Raw genomic sequence first — 7838 nt, forward strand, 5'->3', positions numbered from 1 at the left:
GCCCGCCCCGCGCCTTGAAAAGCTCCGCCGAGAAGGGAATGGCCCGGCCGGGTGATGCCAGGTGGTTCCGTCACCTGCCCGGCCCCCGGTGTCGGGGTGGAGGCTGAGGTGCGAAGACAGCCGGCGGCCTTGTGCCGGGCCGGGGCCTGCGGGGACGAGTCAGGTGAACCCGTCTCAGTGAGGCCAGGCTGCAGCCCGGGGTGAGGGGACCAGCACCCTTCCAGGTGTCCCTGGGTGCCTGGTTAATCGGGTGCTAGGAAGCCAACCCATTTGGTAGGGGCTTTTGGGGAGGGAGCATTTTCATGGTGTTATTTTGGGATAACTGTTTGGTGCTTGGCTTTGAGGCGGGAGGCTGAGAGTTTCTCCTCATGAGGTTTCGTGGGGTGGGAGATTTTACTATTGGGGACGTTGCTGTGTCTTCTGCAGCTTTTTAGCTTGAAGTTTTCTGCCATTGTGTCTTTATTTCTTGTGGTGCCCAAGTTTGTGTTTGTGAACATGACTGTAGTCATTATGCTTTCCCTGCCTACCAGGAGAGGAGGTATCCAGTAACCTGGGTCTGACCCATTGAGAACTTTCAAGATGAATGCCATGACCTTGAAGTGCATCTTGTATTTAATGAGGAACCAGTATGCTATATGAAGCGCTGGAGTGACATTGCCGCTCCATCAATGTTGCTGAAATACTTGCATGCCAAGTTCAAGAAAAAAACTTCTGTGGTTTTTGGGGGGTGGGGATTTCAGTACCTGTTGGTATCATGTTTCTGAGCAGTCCAAATCAGCTGTATATGAAAATCTGTATTTTTGAATTTCCTTAAGCTTGGAAGGAGGAAGTATAGACAGTTTGATAGAAGGAAAGGTGTCCTAATTTTACCACCACAGGTAAATTTCTTTATATTCTGTGTCCTGTCACTGCAAATGCTACCTTTTAGCAACAAACTTCTCAGTGAGTGACAACAGAGATTTTCAACCTGAGAACTTTTTCTTTGTGTGAATGAAATTGAACCTTATGTTGTGTGTGAGGTAGGGTGTGCTAGTGCTCCCTCGACACTAATGCTTACAGGTGCTATGAGCAAAAGGAAGTGTACATCAGTACTGTCTCTCTGGTAGTTTCACCACATGTCAGTCTTTCAGCTTCTTTTGAGACTATCTCGCAGTATAAGGTGGGGGCAGGTTAGGTGTTAATGTTTTGGCTTTTTTTCCTTTGTGTGCCAGTGATCATCCAGCTCACAACAAGTGTTCTCAAGCTTGATGTATGTGGGATCAGAAACTTTTGAGATGGGATGCTCGTGACTGGTCTGTGTGGTGTCCACTGCTGTTACTCTTCTGTTCTGTGTGCTTTTGCAGGCTTTATGATAATCTCATTCCTTCAGGAATGGGCAAAGTTCCTCTTCTGTGACTGACAAAGAAAAACACTGGAATTCTCATTCCGTTGTAGGACGATTTTATCAGGATCAGTCTTGGGGATACCTGCCTAACCTTTTTTTCTTGGAATAGTCAGCAAGAGGAAAGTGAGATCCCCGTCAATGCTCTTGGTCCTTCAGAAAGGAGCGTCTCTGGTGTTTGGAAGTCTATTTCACTAGCTACCAGGGTTGATGCTAATGAAGTGGGGCTTGTGGCCCATGTGTGAATTTCCTTCTCTTTCCCTTTCCAACCCAACCCCAATATTTGGTGGCAAAGGCAAGTGTATCTCTACGCTGCGACAGGCAGCATGGAGCTCTCCTCTGATGGAAGCAGTCAGTACCCGTTGTTCTGCAAAGCAGGAGTGATCAGATAGATCCAGGAAGAGCTGAATCCCTCTTTCTTCTTTGTCTTTAATGCTGTGGTCCATTCATGCTGTTTCTTGCGCTCTCTTACAGAAAGATTGTCACATCACTTTATAGCTTATTAGATAGCCCACTGCTCTCTTGTGGGTCTTGCTGTGGGCTCACCTCTTCAATTGCATCCTGACAGTTTTCTGCCTTGATCTTATTTATGTATGTATCAATGTGCAGGGTCCAGATAAACTCTACAGGAATGGCTTCCCATCCTGGGAAGGTCCTAGATTAGATATATTTGCCCGAGCTCCATAATGACCTTCCAGTAACATTGGCTCACTTTGAAAACAGCAGAACACAGAAAATAGGGCCTTATAGAGGAGTATATCTCTATAAAGTCCTCAAGGACTTTGTAAGCTGTTCCTTCATTTTTAAAGGCTGATTAGCTTTGTTGGTATCTTCTTCTTTGAACATGGCAAGGCACAGCCCAGTATTTGCTGGAGTGATTGTGGAAGCATTTGCTGAAAGGGTGTTTAAGTTCTACTAGTTTACTGAATAAGATACAGAATGTGCAGAACTAGTGCTTCCCTCCCCTTATTCCACCAAAAATAACCCCAAAGTGGGTATGCCTCTGAAACATCCTGAAATCCCCTTAAGTAGTGTTGTGAGACACTGTTCAATTGGAATAAATGTTAAGATTGGAATAAGGAAGGGCAGCTATGAGGCCTCCCTCCCTTGGGCAGAGGAAGAATGGGACAATGTGTTGGACATTTATTGAAGCATTAGGAAGGAGAGGTGGGCGGTGAGGGAGATGGTGCGATTTTTACACCGTGCATCTGAACCCTAATTGAGGCTTCCTTGGCTCTAAGAGTCTCACCAGCTACAAACTGGGCAGCGGCAGTCCTCCGTGTCACGTAGGACCAACTCTTGGTCTTCTCCACAATAATACCCACATACAGCCTGTGTATCGCACTGTTGCTGCGACACATGACAGTTATCCCAGAAAATATGGTAAATAATCTAGCAACAGCGATGTGACTTGGAACTCAAGGTATCAAGTGTTTCTTCACATTAACTTTTCTGGTTTTTGGAGGCCAGCAGATACACCAATATATTAGACTTGGGGGGAGGGGGGAAAGCTGTACTAGCTTTTTTCATCAGGCTCGCAATTCCTTTTAGTCTTACCCAGTCAGTTCCACACTGTTTTCCATTAAGTCTTCTTCACTACTCAAGAGCTGTTTACATGGGAAAGGGTCTTTTTTTGTAGTTGAGCAGGAAGATGTTGACGGTGTGATGGACTGTAGATGTAATCAAATAAGATGTGCTTGGAAACCCTTTCCTTTTGGTGTCAAGCTATGTCATCTTTAATTTGGTGAACAATATGAAAGAAAAAAAACTGCAGATCGTGGGCTGGCTCCAGCCATATAGGCACAATGAGGAGCAGAGAGAATGCTTGTGAGCGCAGATTTCTTCTTCTCTGGAGAAATGGGGCAGCCTAGCCTTAAGAAAGAGATTTAGTGTCAGCCGTGACAGATGGAAGTGGATTCCTCGCTGTCCGTGCAGCAGTAAATGTTAGGAGGCTTACCATCAGCCTGGAGGCCGTATGTGTAGAAAGCTTTGGTGGCCTACCAATCTGATATGAAAAGAATTCAAAAAAGATAAGGAGAAGTTGACGTCTAGTGAAAAGGTTTTGATTATAGGATTATAAACCCAACTGCTCAGGCCAAAACCCTTTTTCTACCAATGACCAAGAGATGATGCTTAAGGAAAGGCTAAGAGGACACATATAACATGCTTGTCCTAATCATATCCTTCTTGGTGTTGCACTCTGCAGTTTTTTAGTCTTTTTATTTGTTAGCCTGAGTAATTTTGTATGTACATAAGGTCTGTCATTCCACTGGTAACAGCACTCTGTTGTGAAACCTCGTTATCCGTTCCTGTGCCTTTTCCTCTCTTTTAGCCAGTTACTAGTTTTAGAGAAACTTTAATTTTATCCCGGGACATCTTAATTTTTAAGACCTTTGGTCTGATACCACACCAGACTTGTTGAGTCTTCTTAAAAGCATCTAACCTTTTCTAATAGGTCTATAAATCACAACTTCTTCCCCCAGCCTGCCACTTAGTTTTATTTTTCATTTTTCTGAACATGTCTGGTGCGGAAGTAAGATTCTCTGATTTTCCAGATCTTCTGTAGAGCTCTTTAAAATAAACAACAATCAAAAATCCTTGGCATCTTCTTTCTTATCATTTCTCTATTCGATCTTTCTATTTCTTGTCTGTCTCTCATCCAGCAGACTGGCTGGCTGGCCTCTGGCTGGGTATGTGTGGAAAATATTATAAATATATAAAATTCTTTTAACTTGGAAGAATTTGTGCTGTTTTCTTCTTTTGCGCACATCTTCTATTTTTAAAAGACTTTTTGTCTGTACAATAAGTCAATTAGAATTAAAATCAAGCAAGAAGTTGCATTGGCTGAAGGCTTTTTTTTTTTTTTTTAAAGGTCTGTTTTCTTCTTTTGCGCACATCTTCTATTTTTAAAAGACTTTTTGTCTGTACAATAAGTCAATTAGAATTAAAATCAAGCAAGAAGTTGCATTGGCTGAAGGCTTTTTTTTTTTTATTAAAGGTGATGTATTTCTGTTCTTACTCAACAAAGCTGAGTTACTGTTGAGTTATAAAGTTACTATTGAAAATTTCAGCTTGGTGACATGTCCTGATATTTGTGAGGAAACTGAAGTTCCCCATTGCTCCCTGTTTCCTAAAGGCACAGCCCATCTGTTCTCACCATTGCTGCTTTATTCTAGTCTGATGGGGCAGTTTTACTACTATGTTTTTTCCATTTAGGCCTGATACAGTTCACTTACCTATCTCCTTTGAGTTTGAGTTTGTGGTAGTTTTTTTTTTTTGCTTCAGTGTGTAGTACTAATCCTCCCCTTGAGTGACCTGGTCTTTTTCTGTGTACCTTGTTCCCTGGAGCGCCGGAGAGTGCTGCTCTGTTAACAAGTTGCTGGGATATACGTTATGTCCATGGTCTCCCTTGAATCCATACATCCTAGTTCCCCACCTTACTTCTGAGATCTGTTTAATCTGTTGGGTTTTTTTTGGGTCCCGTTTAAATATCACATACCGCCAAAATCCCTCTTTGGGAGGGTGGGTATTTCTTCTAAAATTCTGCCCATTTTTTCCTACCCTGCATTAGAAGTTACAGAACTTGGGATTTCATCCAGGCTGTCATTCTTGGTCTTTATACCATTGAAAGCTATATGGATCATGCTTGCCAGCTTCTCCCTGGGATGCTATAGAAACAGTGGTTTGGGGTTAGACCGCCCGGTGTGTTACCTGTGACTGAGACCCATGCTGAATGCCCAGGGGGGAGCGGGAGGTTGGAGCTGGTGGGCAGTGCCGTTTTCCTGGAGTGTTCTCTCAGCGCTTAGTCGCTTTCAGTTCAGTGATTTATTTTATCGGTCTGAGGCTTTATGTCATCGTATTCAGTTGTCTTCCACCAGCTGGTTGGTTTTTTGTTTTTCTTGTTTATTTTTTTGCTATGAATTTGTCCAGTTCTTTGGACTCGATGTAAATGTTAACCTCCACTCTATTGCAGCAAGGCATTGCACAACTCCTCTGTGCTTTACATTTGTTTCAAACATGCCACCTGCTAGAGTTGCCTCCTGCTGCTTCCTTAACGCACTGGAAAAAGTGCTGAAGAGTCATTTCTTTTTCACCTTCTCCACGCAAAACTTGGTTGTGTAGACCTCAATCAATACCGCACCTCAACTTGTTGTTCTTCGTAAGAAGCTACCTCCCAGCACCCGGTGTGCCGCTCTTGCACCTGACTGGCAGGTCGCCATGCTGTCCTTTCAGCTTACAAATTCCACTGTTGTGAGTTCCCTTTACAGCCTTCCTCTTCCTCTGCCTGGCGGGTGGGTATTCCTGGTGCAAGAGGATGGGATGCGGCCATCTGGTGAGGAGATTTCACCGACCAAATCATTGCTAATCATGCTAAGACCTATTGCCACAATATGTTTTCCCCTCCATGGTAGGAGCATAGTCTGAAGGTAGGAACGTACCTGAAGTTCTTCTTCATCAACCCCTGATTTGTGCAGTTCATCCATCCCTAACGTGAAAGAGCAATAATGAGGACCATGAGGTTTGTGTGCATCTGTTCAGAGGTAGGTAACTGTTCATGCAGTGCTTGAAGCAGACTATGGCCATCTCACCTTTCTGCTGCCTGCTTCCCAGCTTCTACCCTTTTTAGAGGTAGTGGAGAGCAGCCAATAGGTAGTTCTGTTGTTTCCCTCTTCTAGCATAACTTTTATTTCACTTCTGCAGTTAGGGACTAGGAACTTCATAGTTTTCTTGATGTATAGCTTAAATTCTTGATACATGTTCTGCTCACTCAAACGAGGGGATGGTGTAGCTGTCTTATACTTTTACCTTCATATAGGCATCAGCACAATGCTCCTTTTGATTGGACGCTCCATTAAATTGTGTGGTTTGTTTCCCTCATTTCATGAAGAAGATGGAGTTGCTTGTTGCTTGCTTGCAGTCAGAGAATAGAAGTCACCTTTGTGGTGACATTGTGTTAGGAGCTTTGTGATTTAATTATGTCTTGAATTATTTAAATAGAATCTAGCTGCATTAGACTTTCAAATTTACTAGTTTAGGGGTTAAGTGGATAAGTTATCAAAACTAACCAGTTTCTTTAAATTTTGCTTTCCTTGGGGGGAAAAAAAAGTTGACCTCAGAGTTACTCCACTGCTTTTAAGCAGAAGTGGCTGAATCCTGTGATCTCATGGAAGGTCGAGGGCTTCCTGCTATGGAGACGAACGTGGAGCACAGCTTGGCTGAAGCTGAAATGGATCTAAGGTACTGCTCCTCCATTGTGCTGGCACTTGCGTTTGACCCTACAATGAATCAGTTTAAGGGGCTCTAAGCCAAGGAAATAACCTTATTTATTAGGAAGAGGAATAGTTTTTCTGCTGGTACAAGTTGCTGAACTGGCCTGTGGTGGAATCCTGCGTACAGGAGTTCAGAGCTGGCAGGAGAGAGGGGAACTGTTTCTCTTCATTGCAGGTAGGTTTTTAGATTGTCTAACCAGGAACCTGAAGCTGTGGATCCAGGATCGATGTCTGTTTGTAGGCTTTATGGAGGAGGGAATGTCAGTAACGCAGTGTAACAGTGCTTCCCTTGATTCTCAACTTGCACTCATTGGTGTCTAAGCACCCAAAAATGCGATTTTTGGTTTTTGATCATTAGTTTTGTTTTTAGTAAAATTTGCAGTAGCTAAAGCATGCCTTTTTAAAGGTGCCATGCTTTGATCAGAAAAGAGCAAGAGGTGCCCAGCCTTGATCTGAAAAGAGCAAGAGATCTAGAATCTATCGTCTCCCTTGTTCTAGGTCCTGTCCTTAAGGAAAACTCCCATGAAAAACTAATTTGCAATTCTCAGGCTTCATCTTCTAGCAGTCGATGAACTAGAATGGGAGAGCCCTTCACTTCCTTAAATTTTCATCATAGGGAGATACTTCTACAATTCATTCATTTGCTTTTTCAGTGTGCCCTTTGGTTAAGATACATGCATTTTAAAGAGTTTAGTTTTCAGATGGCTGGAAAGCATCTTTCAGACTTTTTTTCAGCTCCAGCTTTTTTAGTGAATGTCAGGCATGGATGCTGGCCCTTTACCGGACACCACTGCCTCTCTCCAGTTGTAGGCAAGGAGAAAATTGCCTCCCTTTTTTTTTCTACTCCTCTCTGCAGCAATGCTGTGCTCTGTATACATGACCTGTATGACTTATTCATAGATATCTGAGCATAAGTTTGATTGTATTAAGAAGCATTTTGTGGAAGATATGCTTTTTCTGTCTGCTGTTTTCCATGTCTAGATAGAATCCAGAGCGGTTGCTGTCAAGCAGAGATGAGGCTTAAGGGGCTTTGTCCATTGAGCTAACGGGGGGGAAAAAAAAGAAAATGTAAGGTGTAAATGCAAAGGTCAGGTAGTCAAGTATTTTCTCACTCTTGTGACAGTTGATGTAGGGGAAATGGCAGGAGACATTTGGGTTGTAGGACTTGGGGCTGTCTGGTCGTGTAG

This window comes from Cariama cristata, unplaced genomic scaffold (assembly GCF_000690535.1).
Source record: "Cariama cristata isolate BGI_N322 unplaced genomic scaffold, ASM69053v1 scaffold17080, whole genome shotgun sequence".
Lineage (NCBI taxonomy): Eukaryota > Metazoa > Chordata > Aves > Cariamiformes > Cariamidae > Cariama > Cariama cristata.